Source organism: Anopheles aquasalis, chromosome 3, assembly GCF_943734665.1.
Source record: "Anopheles aquasalis chromosome 3, idAnoAquaMG_Q_19, whole genome shotgun sequence".
In the NCBI taxonomy this organism is placed as follows: Eukaryota; Metazoa; Arthropoda; class Insecta; order Diptera; family Culicidae; genus Anopheles; species Anopheles aquasalis.
In genome coordinates, this window is record NC_064878.1 from 39,997,065 (window position 1) to 40,017,656 (window position 20,592).

Consider the following 20,592-nt stretch of genomic DNA (forward strand, 5'->3'; position numbering starts at 1 on the left):
CAAATGGATGCTCGACGATTAATGTTTCGCCGGGTTTTTTTTTCTTCTCTCTGCCTATTTTTATTCATCCGTTATTGTTCCTCGTTGCGTAATTGTATGTGTGGTTGTATGTGTGCAGTGCAGTGGATGCAGTTCCCGGGGTCACGTTTTGTCTAGGCGCGAAAAACCCCCCCGGGGAGGGCACGGGATGCAACTCCGAAGGTGACAGGAGGTAGCAACATAAATTTAACGCTTAATGGGAATGCAAATTTTGTTTGCAAAACTATCACTCGACTCGACCCTTTTCCCCTCCGGATTCGTGGAACAACTTTACTCAAACACACGCTACCGTGGCAACAGAAACGGGCGACGCAGTGCCCATCGTTTGCTAAATAAATCAAAAGTCCCTCAATCGATTGCTTCGATTGCTTCGATTGCCAACCGATGCGACACATGAATGCGAAAGGGGACTCCAAACCCGGGAGATGCGCCCGGGATTACGATTGTGTTAGGCTTCATTTAGGATGGGAAATTATTTCATTTTAATTTAAATTCTATTCATCGACCTCGGTACGGTGTGTGTCCGTGTACCTCTGGCGTTTCTCCGGCGTCTCTCCCTATCCACCGTCACCATCATCATCATCGGCTGATGATCATGTTCCTGCTGTCGCTGTCCCCGGGACCACGGGGAAGAAAGTTCTTTGCTCGGTGGGAAAAATTGGTTTCGTCCTTTTTTAGGTACTTCTTTCTCTTCTTCTTAGATGAAAGCGATGCAGAGGACGATCGCTCGGACGATGGTGCGTTCCGAAAGCTGCATTCTTCCATTCCTCTGCATCCTGCATAAATCATTCCGCTTGCGCGACCACCTCTCCGTCGCTGTCCTGTAGCCGCACGCCAGATGAATCCTTTCCGTTTCGAGCGTCCGTCCGTCCGCTTTGCGTAAAAACGGACGCAACCGAAATGGCCGAATGAAATTTATTAAGGAAAAACAACTCTACGGGACCTGGGACCTGCTGCCAGGAGGTAAATGGGGAGGACAACTGCCCTGGCCTGTACGCACGGAACGGAAATGCTGCAGCCGCAATTCCGCCGGGAATGCATTCCGGGATGGCGATGGAATGGGGGGCACGGAACGCACTCGCAGTAAGTGGACAAAAGGGGGAAAAAGGAAAGTAAAAACCTTTTCACGTTGCATTTCACCTTTCTCTCTATTTTTCTCTCTCCTTTTCCTCGAGAGGACTCCACAGAGACACGGCGATCACATGCGCTACGAAAGGGGATGATGATGGCGACGACGTGGACGGCGACGAGACGGGACAACGATCGGTCAGCGGGATCGGGATCGGAGAACGAGAGCCGAACGGTGTTTTGCGTAGCTGCCAGGCCAGGGGACAGGGTACAGGGCGCGATCGAGTGTGTGCAGAGCGAGCGTGCGCGCGCGTGAGAATGAGGACAAAGGAAAGGTTTATCTTTGATTGAGGAGCAGCTGTTCTGGATGCTCGCCGGGGCCCTCTGGTTTCCCGCTGGGATCGGCGGGATCGAGTCACCGGCACCGCTTCTTATTAGTCGTAACGACGTGAAATTACAGTGTCCCGGCGACACATGTTTTTTGGAAGGAGTGCGTGAGTGTCTGTGCTTGAAAGGTGGACAGTGATGGCCATTTCTCGGGGCGACGATCCCGTGCGCAACGCTTTGGTGAGCTGACAGAACTGGCTGGCAAGGATCACAAGTTTGATGGCGAATGTCATCGAGGAACATCAGGTTGGAAGATTTAAACTGAAATAAATGTTAAATAATAACGCGCTAACATTGTTCTAGCGTCGAAACTGTCAGTATTCAATGTGGAGAGCTTATTTTTTACTTCAATATGAGGAAAGGAGATACGGAAAGTCATATTATTCTAATGAAAGATTAACATAGAACTGCTTTTGTTAGGAGAACAAGTGTAAACATACGGCTCGTCCGTGCTTATATATGTTAAAAAAAAGGAGAACAAGTGACGCCAGGATAACCAACAAGTAATGATGATGAACAAATTTATGCATTGCTCGATCAGGTCCCAACAAAATTCTGCTCGCATGGTTGAACAGAATGGCACTCTAGAGAATACCAACTAGGGAATGAATGAATCATTACTGGAGAAGAAGCGAGGATTTGATACGAGAATTTAAAACGTTAAAGAGTTGCGTTGTACCTTATGAAGCATGTCCATCATAATCACACCCAGAATAATATACTGTGCAAAGGATATGCTGTGAATACGATAAGACATGTAATTTGTGTTATACTATTGACCCTTGAAATCTGATAAAACAATGGAACGGCAAGATGAGAGACAAAATAAACTTACCTTTTCAATATGTCTACGCTAGATCAGATAACTATCTTAATGTTTTACGAGAGATGTTGCTAATGGAAGATAATACTTAAGGTAGTTAGATATAAAGATTGCTCCTATCAGGCCTGATAAGTTGAGTAAAATCGATACGAAATTGGATCAAACTCGAAATAAATTAATTTTATTACATAACATGTCACAACAAACATCAAGCTGATGGTTTTGCGTACTTGCTTATCAAGAACTAGCAAATAGATTTAGCAAACGAAAATGAAAAGAAGCCATGGGAACAATTTAGTAAATCAATAAATATTGTATTTAGTAAAACAGTTTAGTCTGCTAAAAACCTCTAAGGATTCCCAACTAAATATCGGTCTAAACTAGCAGATCGCACTAAATAATGTTTTATGTTGATGTAGTTGTGGTAAGGATTTAGCTGGTAATTATAATGGAATGACCGTGGCGTTGAAGAAGAAAACGTGAATCGAATGTACATTTTTTCGCCATCAGGTGGTCCCCTATTTTAAAGTTGAATAACTCTGTTATTTTTCAGCCGATTTTAGAAAATAACCCAGTTCTATTTAGGTTCTATTTATTTTTATTTATTCTATGCCATTTATTGATGATTAGCACTAAATATGATGTCGATCAAATGACCGCCTTTGTTCGATTTACAAAAAGCAACCTTTTTTGCATTGTTTTGACAACATTTAGTGGGTTATTTTGGCAATTTCAGCTCTAATATTTGCTCTAAGTTATGTCATAGCCTTCAATTTGCTTGCAAAAACCTTACTTTCCACACAGACCCACTGAAAAAATCCAGCGCCGTTATAAGCGGCAAAAGAGGAATTCATCATCCATTGCACGATCGCAGTTTTCACGAGTGAACGATTATTTTCAATGTAAAGTGTGACAATTTCTGTCCGCTCTTTTAACGTGAAATGATCCATTACTAAAATGGCATAGACTGACGCTTCTGAAACTGGCCTATTCGTCCAAATCCATTGAAAAATGACCGAGTTATTCAACTTTAATCCTGATGGCATATTGTTCCTCGACACAGCGATCCTCAAATGGTGATCGATCACACACGATCATCATACAAGCATTTCATTTACTTAAAACAAAAGCAAACTAGCTTTCAAATTTTTGCCAAACAACTTTTCGAACTCAGAGTCCGGAGTTGCTCGCTACACGCTTTTCAATTTAATGTTAAAAACGATCACCTCTCGAAACGCACCACCGCGGTACCTCGCCTCGCGCGACAGTTATTGATGAGCGATCGTCGTTGTCGTCGTCTCCTTCCAAGTGCGTTCTACTCATGCTGCTCCTGTTGCTGCTGCTGCGGCTTCTCGTGGCACGCAGAACCAGCTTGCCAGCTAACGGGGTCCCACGATCCGGCCGCAGCACCTGTTTACCCACGGAGATGCACCTTTCTTTCCAATTCCTTGCCTCGTTATGGACCGGGACCGCATTCGCATTCCTGCGATCTGCGATCCCAGTTTTGGGCACAACCCGAACGTCGCCGTTGTTTTTGGTTGCCGAGTGTTTTTATCCCTCTCTTCCTTCCCTCACTACGGCATCCGCACGCGTGAACCCCGGTGAAAGCAGACGAAATGTGCAGGAAAAGTGCATAAAAATGTGCAACGCGACGGGAACTGGCAAGCAATTGGCCGTATAATCAGGCTACTTCTTCTACACTACGATCAGAGCAGCAGCAGAAGCGAGGGCCCCCTTTGCTGGCAGGCAGACAGACAGACAGGACATCCACATCGGCGTTCGGTGAAAGCAATGCTCTCTCGCGGCAGCTTCCGCGGTACACGCAGGAGCGGAAAGGGGAGCGATGTATTTTGGGAGAAATTTCGGTCATTCGGTGGCCCGTTTCGGTGGCCACGGACCCTCCTTTTCCTGGACTTCCCCGCAAAAAAAAAGACGGAATGAAATAAATAAAAATAAATCGTTCCGCAAGCGAGCAACCGGAAGAGCGATCTCGCAGTGAGATGCTGCACCGCACGTGAAATTGGGGCGGTTTGGAAATGATTTTACTTTCTGGGCCTGGGCATTCGTCCCAATTTTCGCTTCCAGTTCGATCGATGGCCAACCGGGGGCGAAGAAATTGCGAAGGCAGCAGCAACAGCAGCAGCAGCAGCTGTTGGTTGACTGCGAGGAGACTGCGATTGCCTTTGCCTTGCTTGGTTGACCCAAATGTGAGCTCGCAAGATGTGCCCATCTGCGACGATCTGTGAACGCCCAACGGAAACTACCGAAGCCAAAAGGGGGCAGTTTAAGCATCGCGCGCATCAATGCTTAAGCCCTCAGCATGCGTGGCTGCTTGCTGCGAGGCTGCTGGCAAAAGTTTAAATATTTATCTTTTCATCTGGCCACGACGACGGTGACCATTTGCATGCTGGCTTCCAAAGGGCTAACGAAGGGCTGCGGTTGTCTCTCTAAACAGTGCTGTCGAAGGTGGGGACACTAACGGTCGTCGTCGTTGTGGTCGTTTTGTTCGTTAGTGCGAGCGATGGGCGGAACAGACGCCTCGTCTCGACTCCATCGTCATCGTCCGAGGTCCGCACATTGACAGCGAGCAGCGAGACCTCTCGCAGCGGGCGTCAAAAAGTCGAAAAAGTCGTTGATCGTCTCATGCTTTTAATTAAATGTTTATTTTAGCGCCCACGGGGTCCGTGGTCCAGGGACCAGCTATTGGTCTTTGGCCTTTGGTGGTGGTCCGTCGAGCGAATCGAAGGGCTTCAAAATAAAAGGGGGGCCTTGTGTGGCGTGTTGCGACACACAACAACCGAGCACCAGCAACAACAACCGCCGACCATCAAAACGGTCAATAGGTCAAGCATCATGTCGCATCCCACATCCAAGCGTCAAATCATTGTTGAGGGGGCCCTTTTGGCTACAAAATGAATCGCCGGCAAGTCCGACCCTTTAACGTCTGCTTGTAAGACACAAATTACAAATCGTGTCGAAAGTGAATTTGAAGCAATCTTCACGAGCAGCGAGCGCCACAATTAAGAATAGAGGGGCCAGTGGAAGGGCATCTTGCGTGCGACGTCATTGAGACCCATTAGTGTGGGTCCGGGAAAGCGATCCAAATGAAAACGGTCTATCCTCTCTCTGCCTCTCCCTCCATTGAAGGGTCATAGAAGTCCAACAGACGCCTGTGACCTCTCGCGAGTTTCGGCTCCGAAATGGATCGGTTTTTCGGAGGTCCACCTCATATCTCTTTTAATTTATCACTCATCAAACAGAACCACCACCACGGGCCTCAGTTCAGTGGTTGCCAGATCATCGTGCGTGAGTTCCTGTAAGTGATAGGGGATAGGAGAAGGCACCACCGGTGATTGTTGTCCCTCATTATGTTGCCTGACACTTGGGAAAGCGTTTTGTGGGTCCGCTGCTCCCGCTGCCATCTCAGCACGGATCGTGGCCTAGAAGCGGGGGAAACTGGGCTACACACGACGGCTCCGGTCACCAGTGGCCTCGGCAGTAGCAGCAACAGCGAGAGAGAGACCCCTTGGAGTGGCCAAAAAGGAACGCGAACGCGAGACGTGCAGCCAAGCGCGAAAGGAAAACAAAGAGAGGCGAGGGCCGAATGGTGCTGGAGGGTGTCCGGTCCCTCGGCTCCCCGAGGCGACCGATCATTACTTTCTGTTTCGCGGTCGCGGCCTGGCGGCCCGGCGACCTGGCTGCGCCTTATCTCGCGAGCGATCGACACTTTTCCATTATCAATTTGTCAGCGCGACAGCGGAGGGAGTGTGGTGTGCGAGTTGGCAGGAAGGTGGTGGTTTCGTTTTGTTTTGACCAGCTTGACCGGGCACGGCTTGACACCAAACTGGCCACCTTCCCTCGCATGGCCACACGGTTAGAACCCGGCCCGGGAAACGTGATAGCAGCGGAAAAAAAGGCTCAAGGGGCCTAGAGCCTATTCGTGGCGCGCAAAGGTGAGCTCCCAGGTTCCTCGATCGGCCTGGTGCGGAGGGGGGGGGGGGGGAGATAGTTACGCAAGGGCGAACACATGGGAACATGGGAGCTCCTCGAGGAGTCCGGTTCATGTTGCTAATCCGCGCTGACCATTTGTGTCGGCAACAAAGGAAAAGGTTAAAAGGGCTTGTGTTACCGAGATGGCTGGCTAGCTGGTTGGTTGGCTTGAAGAATTGCGGAAGCTCTAGGAAAGCATCGTCACCATCACGTCACTCGTATGAGTCATGTTCGGGTTCATGCGGGTTTATTGGAATGTTCTGAGACTGAGGGACTGTCTGCTGACGTTGTACGTTATTCTCTGACTTATTTGTTGCAGCGGAATTGACTAGGAGGATGATGAGATTGAGTACATTAATGTTGCTGTTACGCTATTAATATTTAACTGTTTAGATCTATGCAAACACTACAAATGAGCCATTGTTGTAATAAACTCTCAGTTGAAGTATTAGGTACCGGAATTAATCCCTGCGTTTCTATTAAACGATGGTCCCATTTTCTTTTGGGAAGCCTCATAGCCCCAGATGTTATATCGTTTTAAAGTAAAACTAAATACCTATAAAATGCATTAAGTTACTACTTATAACATTAACTATAACATTATTTTTCTTGAACTGAAAATGTTAAGTTTGGTGCCAGAAAAGTTCATTTTGCGGGGAGGCTTAAAAACCATTTTTCAGTCGAAGAAAACGGCTGCTGCAAATGATCGTTTGTTGGGTTAAGCTTATGGCGAACATGTTACAACTCAAAACACAAGCGAATCCTGGCTTTAAAGGTTTAGACGCGAATATTTTAACGTTACAGTCTTTCGGATACACCAAAAACAATGAAAAGATCCAGTGTTCACGCTGATGTTTGATTGGCTGCACAGCACCTCACGCTTTACGGAGGTATTGAAAAAGGGGGTAGTTGCCTTAAATGCTTCATAAAATGAAGATTTCTATCGCTACAAAATCCGGTAACTACCTGAAAGATAGGAGAAAGCTGTAGCTAACGACGGACGATACATTAAACCAGGCAGTAATATGTTAAGTAGTAGTAATTAGGCCACATGCGTTGAATAAAAAAGCGCAGGGATTGATTCCGGTACCTCCTATGAATTCATTAAATTAAAAGAAAGAATTCAGAAGGAATATTTTCTGATTCAAAAGGCTAATTTGATAATACCTTTTTACAGACGAAATTTTTAAAAGATGGAGTTTTTACCATTTTGCGACAGGTGGTCGCGAGAGATCTCGTCCAAAAAGGAAGTCTAACATTTCCGATCTCTCATGATGTTCGTTCTCTAGCTAAAGATTGCTTCATACGTGAAAAACATTTTCAATAATCAATAGTTTAGCAAGGTTTATTAAGTTGATAGTAACATCTTTTCCTCATCATTTTATGTTTCGCATCATACATGCAGCATAATGTGCGTTGTACACGAGCATAGCGGTTTGACTCCGAGATTGAGCTGGTTGATTCAATTAAGGAACCTGTTGACCTTGTTTTCGATATAAATTTCCTTTGTAATTCTCTTTCTTATCAATTGAAACGATTCGATGCTAAAACATATTTTATTTGATCTTTTCCACCAAAACCACCCGAAATTGTGCTAAACTCTCAAAGATTCTGCAATTTCTTCCTACGCTTTCATTGAATCCGGTTAGTGTTATGCTGCTAGAAAAAAGGGGTTATCATCGAATTCCATAAAATGATGTTTTTTTCTGAACGAATAAGATTTCCTAGATAACACAGTTTATCAGGGATCAAATTAGAAGAACTCGGTAGAGCTAAACATTTTAAATATGGATATCTTTGTATAGAAATGATAAAAGAAATGTGATGTACAAAAGGAAAAACCCAGTTAGGTAAAATCTTCTAACGGTCTGTCAGGTATTATTTACCGATTCTTCTTTGAAAATGGTCGTTCCATGTCAAGTAGAAGGTTTATCAGCATTTCATCCTACTTTCGTCTGCTTCTGATTTGACTTGCCAATACTCTTCTTCCAATATTTTATTACCTTTTTGTATCCTTTTCGGAACCTAGCCATCACCACCGAGACTAATTAACACCAAAAAATCCAAAACATTAAACTTTAAAAACCATCCAAATCGGTCATCGGCACTACTACGCAGCATCCTCTGCTGGGTCAATTTAATGTTAAAAAGAAAAGGTTGAATCGAACCCCGAGCTCCAGATCGTTAAATCAGACGCTCAAACATCACGCGAGGGCGATGATGATTGGCTGGTTTGTTGTCTATCTTGGGTTGGAGATCGTTAAAAACCTCCAAAGGAAAACCGTCGGCGAGCGGGAATCTCCGGTTATCGTTATCAGGATCTGTTCGCATCGCAAAACGTCCGGACCGAAAAGAAAGTGCTGTCCCGACCGTTGCTCGGTTTTGGGTTTTCGCTCGTAAAACCGCAACCCCCGCGCCAAAAAGATCGTCGTCGGTCAGTTCGCCAAAAAGGGTCAAACGGTCGACGGAATCGGAAGCGGCGACGCAATAAAATCGATTCGAGCCATGATTCGAATCGAAGTCACACAACCAGAAATCAGGCCCCCGTCAGGAGGACGTCCACGTGGACAGAAGAGGTTGCGAAGATAAGGTAAAGGGAAGGCAGCACAAAAACGCGAACCGCGCGCGAGGCCGCGCACGCTGCCACCGTACACCGAAAAGTTGGTCCCAAGGGAGGTGTCCGGGTTGGTCACGGCGTATACGACGCGGCCCAGTGGCCACGCTGAGGCTGGAAGGCTCCCGCCGTCAGCACGCACGCACGCAACGAGCAAAATATGGAGCCAGACCAAACTCAGCGACGCAAGGAGCCCACAGAAGGTCCCCGAAAAAGGAAAAACACTTTGCTGGCTCTCTGCTGCGGTGAGTCGTCCGCGGTTTGAGGGCCAGGGTAAATCAGTGGCCATGTGGTGCAGCAACACAATCCAAGCCGAATGTAAACAACATCAACCTGTTCCTGGTCCCGAGCAGAGCAGCGCAACGCAACGCCGCGAACGTTCTGCGATTTCTTCTGCGATGTCCTCTTGTGCGATTGTCACAATTCCCCCTTTTTCCGTGTGTCACCACCCCCAGCCCCGGGGGGGCAACAAACTGGGTTCTGACCGATCGGGTGCGGTCAGTGACCAAAATGACCACCAAGATGGACGGACGATCGACGGGGAGCCACCGCTCCGCAGGCCGGTTCTCGGTGCGCCAAACTGGAATAACAGGAAAACAGGAAGGAGGAAACATAAACATCACACAACCGTCCGCACACATACACCGACTCCCGGTTGGCCGAAATTTCTCTTTCTGCTCCTTCCTTCTCCTCCTGCCTGATGCTCCCGGTGCAGAGGTTCGACTCCCTTACGGAGAGTGCGCACACAGTTCGGACCGCTTTCCACTTTGCGTGCCATGGACCTGTTTCATTCCCCCTCGTCCTCTCCAGCCTCAGTCCCCATTTCGGTGCTGGGGTTGACGATCACATTAAAATCGATCGAACGAATCACAACAACTTGTAGCGCTGCGTGTTTTCTGTGTTTAAGCTTTTGCGTTTACAGTGATCGGTGGCAGCGTTCGAGGCAGCAGCGCGGGCAGTGACTCCATGTTCTTCATGTGATCGCAAAACCCACGCAATCCACTCGCTCAGATGACGATTGCCACGAAGCGCTGGTGACGGTGGTCCCGTGAAGTGCTACAAAATGTTCACAAAACATGTTGCGGGCTGAGCAGTTTGGTGGTTGATCGAACCATGCTGAAGATCGGTAGGCCTTCTCCCATTTGTAACGCTTCGTGATCCTCCTGCATGTCGATCGCTGATAAGCTAAAACGAAACAAAAGGAAAAAGCAGAAGAGCGCAGAAAGAACAACCCAGAATATCATCTTCATTATCTCCGGACCGGCTAGTCGATCGGATCTACGGTACTGCACCCGGCCAGTGGCCAGAATTCTATTGGTCGCCTAGCGAGCCACGAGCGAGCGCACATTCCAGGGACGCGGCTAATGAAGCACATCACCAACGTTCACAGCACAGATCGGTCACTCAAGATATCAAGATGGGATACTGTGCTTCGGATTGGATTCCACAGCAGCACCAGCAGAAGGTGGAGTAAATCTGGAAGCCATAATCTTGGGAAGCAACTCTCGCGATCGCCAGAGTACGGGACGTAGATTCGTAGTCCAAGACGACGGTCTGTCAACGCGATGTCAGGCTTATGGTATGCGCTGGCTCATGTCGATCACATCTTCGGCTGTGTTGCACACCGCGGAGTGAAGTGTTTGCTCGATCTGTTTCCCACACAACGTTCCTTGTGTGCCGGTTGGCAGGTACCTCGCGGATGATCGTTAGGTATTGGTCCCCTTTTCTGCATTTGCTTATAGGGCCCTCTGCATAATAATGTGCGAAGAAGATTCCTTGGCATGTTTGGAGGATTACGACAGAGAAAGAAAGCGAGAGATAGACAGTTTGTCCGATGAATTTGCATTCATTTTTCAAACCGACTGGCATCGCCTTTTCTTTCCCAGGAATCTCGTGCTTCTTATGCTCCTAATTTATGCACCAAAGGGCACTGCGCCAGCCCCGAAAAGTACCACCAGGATCTATCGATTACGCTAATGCACGCTTGGACGGAGATTCCAGGCGCCAGGACAGTACCGGGAGTCAACCTGAGTCTAGAAATCCTATTAATCACGAAGCGAACACCCTTCTTGCGTTCCGTAAGATCACATAGATCCTATAATCCTTGGCTGTCAACCACGCGAACCTTTCTTCAATCGAGCTCATCGAATCAAACCACCCGGTGATCCCGACGATGATGTCGAAGTCATCGGCGGATGCTGACGCTGCCAAAAGCGTCCTGTTGGATTTCATTTCTGAACCGCTCCCCTTTCCTGGTGTCGGTTCGTCCTTCGTTTCATTCAGCTTGATTTTAAGGATGGAAGGATGTAAATCCTGCCCAACTCACGGTCCTACGGTGAGGTCTATGAACCGTAGCCAAACGAATCAAATGGATGCGGACGAGAATTTGCATATGCGACCCCTTTTTCCCGCTTTTCCCAAGATTCTCACTCGCTTCCGTGTGTTCTGGTGTGTGTTTTTGAGTGGAGAAAAGCATCCAGCAAGCAATCAGCAGCAAGAAAGGCTGCCAGTGGCTGGGACTCGACATTTCGCAACCGTAAGGACATTCATTAGGCAGCTGTTCTGTTCTAGGCAGCTTTTGTGGGGAGCTTGTCGGTGGAATCGGAGAAGCAATCGGCAGCAAACAGCAGAAAAGGATGCAAGAAAAAAAAATCAACCCTTTCATCCATCTCTCGCAGCAGCAGCACTCATCAAATCCTTTCATACGCGTCGTCTCGGTCTCGCGGAATGATCGTGCATAATTCACGCTCTTGCTCGCTGCTCATACATCCTCATGCACAGCGGCCGCTGGCGCTGATTAACACGCGAAATCAAGGGGTACAGAGTGGAGACCACAGCACGAAAGGGGATAGACGACGACACACAACATAAAAACCCAACAAAAAAAAAAATGAAGCGAATCCTCTTCGAATGGCGCTCGACAATCATAAAGCGCGAACGTACACACGAGTTGCACGGCACCGGCACAGAACATAAGGGAACAAATATGGTTTGGCAAATATGCAGATCCGTCGTCGTTGCAGTTTCCCCCTTTTTCTTCCTCTTTTCTTCCATTTTCTTATTCTTGTTTGGAACCGTTTGGAACAAAGCCGAAAGCGAAAGGGTGGTAGCATGAAGGAGAATACGGGGGCTGGGATGGGCGGTGGTGCCAAATGCAAACAGAAAACTGAGCAGAAAATTAATTATGAGCCAGTAAATGCAAAGGTAGCAAAGCAGTGTGTCGTCAGGCCATGTCCTGCGAGCCATGAGCGAGTGCTGCATGAGGGCTTTGAACCTGCATTAAGCAGCAGCAGCAGCAGCAGCTCCATTCAGCTTCCATGAATTTGCGCCGTCCCTCACCCTTTTTCGGTGTCACCAGACTGACGAAATATGTTTAATGATTTGGCCTCCGCGAATAGAAAAAAAAAACAAAAACACAACAGGCCCAAAACATAATCCCTGGAGCCGCGCCTTGCTAATCTCGAATGGTAGTGGTGTCGGCGTCGGAAAATCGTGTCGCACAATTGCTGTCGCAGAGAGAGAGAGAGAGAGAGAGAGAGTTCGGCACAGGGTGGCGCTATTAATTAACGAAATGGCGGGAACATCAACCCTCTGGTCCTCCCCGCTCCCTTGGGGATTATTAAAAAGTGTTCCGCTCTCTTCCTCGGTGTCTTTTGTCCAAATCTCGCGCACCAGCGCGCGACCGCAGCGTGCATTCTGTCATTAGCACGCCCTCGGCCGGCGGTGCACGGATGGTCCATCAGTTGCCGGGTGACTTTTTGGCAGAACTGCATGATGTACTTTCCCCTTTCCACTTTCCCGGGGCAAACCCGGCGTTGCAGCAAACAAACCAGTGGACGTCAGTTGTCGCGGTGCATTTCATTGCGTTGCATCACGTTCTCGGTGCATGGTCGCCACCAGTAGGGCCCTAATTTAGGGGGGGAGGACAGATGGAGAGAGAGGGGTTTTTCAGCGGGAGGATAGGGGGTGATAATTGTTGAATTTGTGCGAGAAAGATTAATTAATATTTATAAGATCGGTCTACGGAGCGTCACACCTAGTCGCACACCTACCACCAGTTGGTGGCCCCATCAGACGCAGTAGGCTGCAAATGTTGGACGCAGTCATCACGTCACCATCATCGTTTGACAGTCGCAGCATACCGTGCGCTTGTTGTGCCTCCCGTGGGGTGGTTTTGTTTTTTTTTTTCTTTTCATTTTCGTTCTTTTTGTATAGAAAATTGAGCTTTACAATGGCGTGCTCACATCTGTCCTCGGGCTTTCCTATGACATTTCCACCACTCCACGGGAGTAAAGGGGCGTTATGTTTATGTAAATGCTGAGGGTTCCTTGTTGTAACCCGCGTGGCTGCTGCTTTTCGATTGTTGTGCCCGAGAAACCAACGACGGAACGCCACAGGAACGATGTACTTTCACGTACCTCGCGCCTAATTGGAATGCTCATCACAATCGATTGCACACGAATTATTAATTAATCATTAATTAATGAAGCAGCAAGAGGATGGTGTATGTGGCTTCGCATGGGACCATATTTGGTATATTGAGAGGCATGTTGAAAACAGTTCGCTAAATGATTATGCTTCGTTTCGGTGGCAGCCATTGTTGTGTGTTTTTGGCTAATGATGTCTTTGCTGTAATACTCCGTTCCCGACATGAAACGGTTGTTGTACTATCCACTCATGTGATGACGGTATTTATGCAAATAGACCCACACTGTTTGTGTTCTGTGCCCTTAGAACCCGAGCCCGAGATGAAAAAACCAACTCCAACGGGAAAACAATGCATTTGTGGTCAGCGCGACCGATAATTTCGTGCTATTCAATATTGTTGTAGCCTTTTTCGAATTCCGTTAAACCGACCCCACACGAGAACGACCTCCGATTGCGGAGCTATCATGATGCTTTGTTGCGGTTCGCTTTGTTTTGCATTCGGTTTCAACAATTCCAAGCTAATGCCACTCTTGCTGATACTAGGCACGCTTCGGATGCACCACCGGAAGTCACTGGCCACCGGGGGTGGGGGTGCAAGGGTTGTAATTACGCGCTTGGTTCGCGATGCAGCGTTGAGAGTGATACGGCGCGAGAACGAACGTTGTCCGTCGAGAGGACGCTGGGTGGCAATGGAGCACTGTTTGCTTTTTTATCGCGTTGTTGTCATAACCACTTATGCTTTATGGAGGGATTGTAAACATAAACCCAAAAAGAAAAACATAACGCACTAAATGGATAATTGTCCTTTCTGGAATTGGCGCACTGTAATTCCAGTGTGAGGCTCCAGTTTTCAGATGGCGATTAACGGGGTGTTTGGCATGAATTTAATCGTGCAGATAAACTGTAATTTGTCGTTTAAACTCTTAGTGCTCTAAATTATCAACACTATTGTTTTTTCTTTGTTGGTTAAATGTATGTACTCTTTTTCAGAAATACCCTTAAGGGGGGCTTCGGTAATTTCGTACCAAAACAAGGATCATTTTTGATGATTTTTTGTGACGTTGACCATTCAACTTTATTCTTTCAAATGAATAGCATATTAAACTACAATTTTTGAAGAATATTTAGTGCTGTTTTGGGGAAGATTTAATAAAAACTTCATCCATGGCATCAAATTTTGGCAGTCGTGTCTTCGAAAAGATACATTTTCCGGTGCCCATCGTAGCTGCGTGATGGGTCATCTTTTGATGATATACAAATTGATAGATTATAAGTTTATCCAGGTATCCCCGTCAAGTTTTCGTTAATTTTCCTATTTTTCGATTTTTGGTAGATTTTTGAAGTTGAAAAAGTAATGCTTTTTGTCATTTTTCCTAAAAACACGATTATTAAAGATTTGTAAAAAAAAAGTATCAACAATTTTAATGAAATCTTGACGTCGCTACCCGACAAATAGTGTACTGATTAATTGTTAAAAAGTTCAAATCGATCGGCCCAGTAGTTTTTACGGTACGATGGGTACCGACTTTGAAAATGTTGTTTTTGGGAAACGTTCTTCAAAGTAGCGAGTTGGATGAAGCCTTGTATGAAACGCGTATTTTCAAAAATCTATAACATTGTCAGTTTTGTTTCGATTGATCCAAGAAATTTACACAATGTTCTTGAAAGGATCAGCTTTAAGGGCAAGATATTAAAAATATATGTCACAAAACAAAACCAAAAACCGATGCCTGCCTTTAATTGTTTCTGAATTCCTCAAATTAATGACAAACTTTGCAGATACATCTTTCAGATAATTTGCTGCAGTTCATCCATCGTGTGCAGGGATTACGTAACGAACATATGGCATAATTGATGCAAGGAACAACTCATTCACCGGCCACTGGGTGCCATACCTGGTACTGGATTCATCTCGGATTAAAACGTATCTGGCCGGATACATTGTGTCCGAACTGGTTGTTATCATTTTCCCCATGAAATGACTGACGGAATCGTAGGCAATCTGCTAGGATCCTCGAGGGCTTCGATTATAGTTCGCCTAAATTACCATCCTCTTCGACCAGACCGATCGTCCTAAACGACCAGCAGGAGCGGCGCTAAGAAGCGATCAATTGAATCTTCTTTTTACGCCGGAGCAGCGCGCAATCCGGAATTTGAATGCCGCATCTAGTGCTACCCCTTCTGGCCTTACTATTTACCTTTTATGCTTTTATACTTACCTTCGCTCACTTTGGTTTTCATTCTCGAACTTTACTCTTGAGAAAAGACCGGAGTACAGACCTCGAGTAGGTTCTGATCGCTGGGCCACACTCATACCAATGAGACAGGTCTGTAGAAAGATGAAAAACAGCGGAATTCTTACCGAAAAAAAAACCTCAACAACAAACCAAATGTTCCCTCACTGATCGCGTATGAGTTTGGCTCCGACCAAGAAAGATCAATGGCCGACCTGCCTAGTAAGACTCGCGTCGAGAACTCGCGCCGGGTTGTTTGTGCCGGTTAAGGTCGCTCCGAAGCATACGCACAGTCCCACACCGATGAAAAGGAGAAGAAAAATGCCGGAAGGGTGGGGTGGAGATCGGGCAGAAAAAAAATCATTTGCATAGTGCCACAACCAAGTGCCAAGTGAGGAGGGCACAAACGGAGGAATCGAGCCCCGTTCTCTCTTTATTCGCTGGCACCGTTTGTCCTGAAACCGGGAGTCCGCGCGCACAGAGGCCAAGAGGCACTTCCTATCTATCTGCTCGGTCGGATCGCAATCGCGAAATGCACCGCGTGCGTGCGTGCGTGCGGTCTGCGTGAGTCCGTGACACGCATGCTGCATTTTGGAAAACTGGAGGGAATATCCAGTACGGAACCGAGTGCCGAGCCACCACCACGGGGAGGGAAAATTGAATGGAAAAAGAAAAGGAATAAAAAATCGTGTAGCATAATGTAGTTTTTTTATTTGCTTTACATTTTTTTTAACTTTTTGCTTAATGCTCACAATGAAACAGATCGCACCAGGTTGGAGGAAACCAAACCAAACAAAAAAAAGTCGGAGGCAGAGAAAAAAACCGGAAAAAAGAAGAAACGGAATACCTCGTGCCGGTGTCCGTGCCCGGTTAATGCCGCAATGACATGCGAACAATTATTGCCGGGAAGCCGGGGGGCTTCGGGGCCTTGCTGTGCCGGCCGGCAGGCATGTCTCGTTTATGATTTCGCTTCCCGTGTTACTCTCGTGACCGCTCTGGCACTAGGGGTACATGAGTGTCACCAAGGTTTTGGGTAAAACTGGGTCCTAAAGGATGCTTTATGGTTCTCGTCGTAATAGATCTGCTCTGATAAATTTGAATAGAAGCGGTTTCATGGAACTACTAATGTTTCTTGTTTGCGACACTCCAAAATGAGTAGTATGACGGTGTTTAAGGTGTTTGTACATGATAACAACTTTCACTTGCGTTAAACTGTCATTGGCTTAGCATAAAGAGTTATTTTGGGGCCTTGAAAGTTTAAATTATATTGTCTGAATTAGGAAAATGGTAAAACTTAGTTCCTCCAAATCTATTTAAAGATGGCACCCTTTTTTTGGGAAGGTTAACAGTCCCACATGTTTTGTCGTTTTAAAACATAACTAAATACCTTTACAACGCAATTAATGACTGCTCATAAAATTAGTAATACCATATTTTTTCTAGAGCTGAGCACCTCATATTTTAATTTTGCGGGGAACTTTAAAAATCTTCTTTTCTTCAAATAAAACGGCTGCTGAAAGTAGTCGTTTGTTGGTTTGAATTTATGGTGAACATGTTACAACACAAAACATAAGTGAATCCTGGCTTCAAAGGCTTAAAAGCGGAGATTTTTACACTAAAGATAAATAACGTCCGGATCAACCAAAAACTTTTGAAAATGAAGAGCTGACGGTTTCTGCAAAATGGTCAACCTCTTCATGGAGAACATTTGCGACAATAATTGACCCCTTTGAAGCAAGCCCTGGCTAGAATATGGCCAGAATGGGACTTGATACCGCTAGACCGCAGGTTGGAAAAGTGATTTTGATTTACAAAAATTCAGATGAGAAGTGTTACCCTCCCCGCTGTATTTACCAGACATAGTTCTTTCAGAATACTACTTGTTTAGTTGCTAAAATTTGTTTGGTTGCACATCTCCTTGCTTTTTATGAAAGTATCGAAAAATGGATAGTTAACTGAATTGCTCTAAAGGATGAGGTGTTCTTTAGACGCGGAATTTGGAAATTGCCTGGAAGTACCATCTACAAAATTCCAAAAATTAATGTAACTATTCTATTGCTTTTGAAAATAAATGATTTCTGTTGAGCCATAAAATAGAAAACTTAATTTATGCGCCTAACAATACAGGAATGCAGCATACTGATGGTTGCTTTTCGCTACACTCACAAAACTCTGTCAGTTTTTAAAAGTAATGTTTCATTCATAAATCGGTATTTTAGAATTGCTTTAGCTTCTAGCTTTAGCTGTCGCCGTCATTAGCTCCCGATCCAGTGATACTTATAACTGATCAACTCCACTCGCTCCACAACTCGCCTTGAAAAAAAGCCAGGGTCAAACGGAGCATCCCTAATGGGCATCACACCTCTCGTTGAATCGAGTCAGTTACGGTTAAGGAGCACTTTATTGTCGAACCGCAAACGCCGGGAGCAGCAGCCAGAAGCAGCAACCGAACCATTCTGGCGCGAAACCACAAAACCCTTTGGCTTCCGTCGGCAAACCGCAACCAATCTACAATTGACCAATTCACGTACACGTGCAGCCAGTCAGGCCAGTTGGAATCATTGCATCGTCTCTGCAGACCCACTGCTGATGACGAGAAGTCAGAGGAAGCAATTAAAATTAAAAGATCCCGGCAGCACACGGGTTCGAAGGGTGTGTCACTGTGCCCTCTGCATTCCATTTTTTCCGTTTTTTTTTTCGTTCTTTTGTTGCAGCCAACCAAAGTGACCAAGTGCGAAATGTTCCAACCGAGTCACACATGAGCCACTACAGTGACAGCTGGATGATTAATGGGAACAGTTGGTCCGTTTCCTCGATCAAACTCGATTGAACGATCGAAGTTCATAAATCATACGCGATCATACGTGATCCAACATGCCCAACGTGACAAGCGACACCCGCGCTGACGGTCTTCTAGTTCCAGCCAGTCTCAGAGGTTCTCGCAGACACAAAGAACGCCCAAGAATCGAGGGAAGAATTCTTTGTACCAGCAAACAACGGCTCGACAATGACAATGTCCATAATTAGTGCTATCATCGAGCGACATCAATCTCGGTTGTAGCTCCAGTAGTGCAGTCACATAGTTCGACAACGTTCGTGGCAAACCGTCACTTAGTTCTGCCACGGAAACATTTGCATAATCAGCCTTTGTTGCCCCTTTCTGGCACTGGGCGTTCAACAGCGAGAGAGAGAGAGAGAGACTCTCTGCTGGTGCTGCTGTGTGATGCTTTTAACCGCATTTGCACTTCCGCAACGAGGCACAAGTTCGACTGTTACTCCAACTTTACTTCTTGGCGAGTACCATGCGAGCGAGGAGACCATCGAGGTCCCCTCCCAAGCAGACCAAGTGCCACCAGAGGTTAATGGAATAGAAAATTGTTTTGTCAAATTAGTACCCCGCTCGGTTGCGGAAGAGGAGTGGAAATAAATGGGACTAGTGGGAGTGTTCGAGGTGCTATTACTTGCAAGCATGATTGTAGCATCAGCCCATCATGTGTTGTTGTGTCATGTTGTGATGCTTGTGATCGTGATGCACAATTGTCGGTCCCACACAAGGGGTCTCTATAGCATTATGATTTCACAAACAGCGAACAGTCCACAGTCCCATACTTTTCTGCTTGACCGAATGACCGACTCCGAACGACGTCAACGCCAGTCAGTTCCCTTCCATCCAGTCCAAAGTGCTAGACTGTAAAATGGTTCTGACCCCCGATGATGGGGGGTTTGAAGTGTTATCGAGGTCCGAGCTTCTCGACGGTTTCTTCCGTTTTTTTGTCAACACATTTTCCGATCGTTCTGAAAGCCTTGTGGCCAGCGAAAAAAGGGGGCACACTGGATGTTAATTGGCCACAACAAGGTCAAATAACGGCTATTATGCGTCGCGTTTCGTGTCGTGAACAATGGCCACAGCTACAGCCACAGACATTTGATGCAGTATGATCGCTGCTGCCTACGAAAAATGGAGTTTTTCGCGAACTCGCCTCGTGTAGATTTCGTGTCATTTTGAATCGACTTCTTAGCTGAAACGTGTCACTGCACTTACAAAAGTGAACTGGTTCATGCGGCATGCCAGCAGCATGCATGGACACACATGGACCGCGACCACGAAAGCAATGCGGAATTGAAATAACATTCCCTTTTTCCCTTCCCGCGAGACGCCTTTTTGCATTACTCATAATTGTGCGCCAAGCCACCAACTGCTGCTACAGCCTCCGGGTGGTTGAAGTGGGCTCCCACTCACGCCCGTTCTCGGTGGCAGTGCTGGCGGTGGTGATCCGCGAGGTAATTGCTACTGTAAAATTAATAACATTATTTATCGGCTGCCGCGCGAACCAATGTCTGCGTACCCGGCCCGGCGTGCCGCTAGCACCGCTGAAGATGCTGAGATGCTTGGCATCGGACGGACCGGAGGAAGAGAACGGGCTAGCCACGGGCCACGACGACGACGACGACGACGACGACCATGACGACGATGGAGAGTGTTTTTCCATTTTTCCCCGATGGCACTACTTGCATTACGCGGTACTAGCGCGCGACGCGACGAGCTGCACATTATGCACATTATGCACGGTGATTGCTATTTACGATCGCGTCGCTCGCTGGCGGTGGTGCTGATGCTGAAGACGCTGGACAGAGAAACAGAGTGAGAGAGAGAGAGAAAAGAGCAGTGTGACCGTGGAATGGAATAAAAATGATCCAGCTGATGATCGGTGCGATCGATTACGATGGCGACCCATTCTCGGTGCGATCGGTGCGCGAGGAGTTGAATGAAATTAGCATGGTAAACGATACCTCTTAGTTCTCTAGGGACTCCCGGTGATCGTGTACCGAGCGAAGAGAAGCGAAGACGATCATACCCTCGAGAAATGTGCCGTGGGTGATGGCGACCGATCAAGAGTCAGAATTTGGGACGGTATGAGCTTTGCATATTTGAGCAAATATGTGTTTATGCTTTGCACCCGAACACAAGATTGATCGCCGATCATACCAACGTATAGTTAGTTCCAATG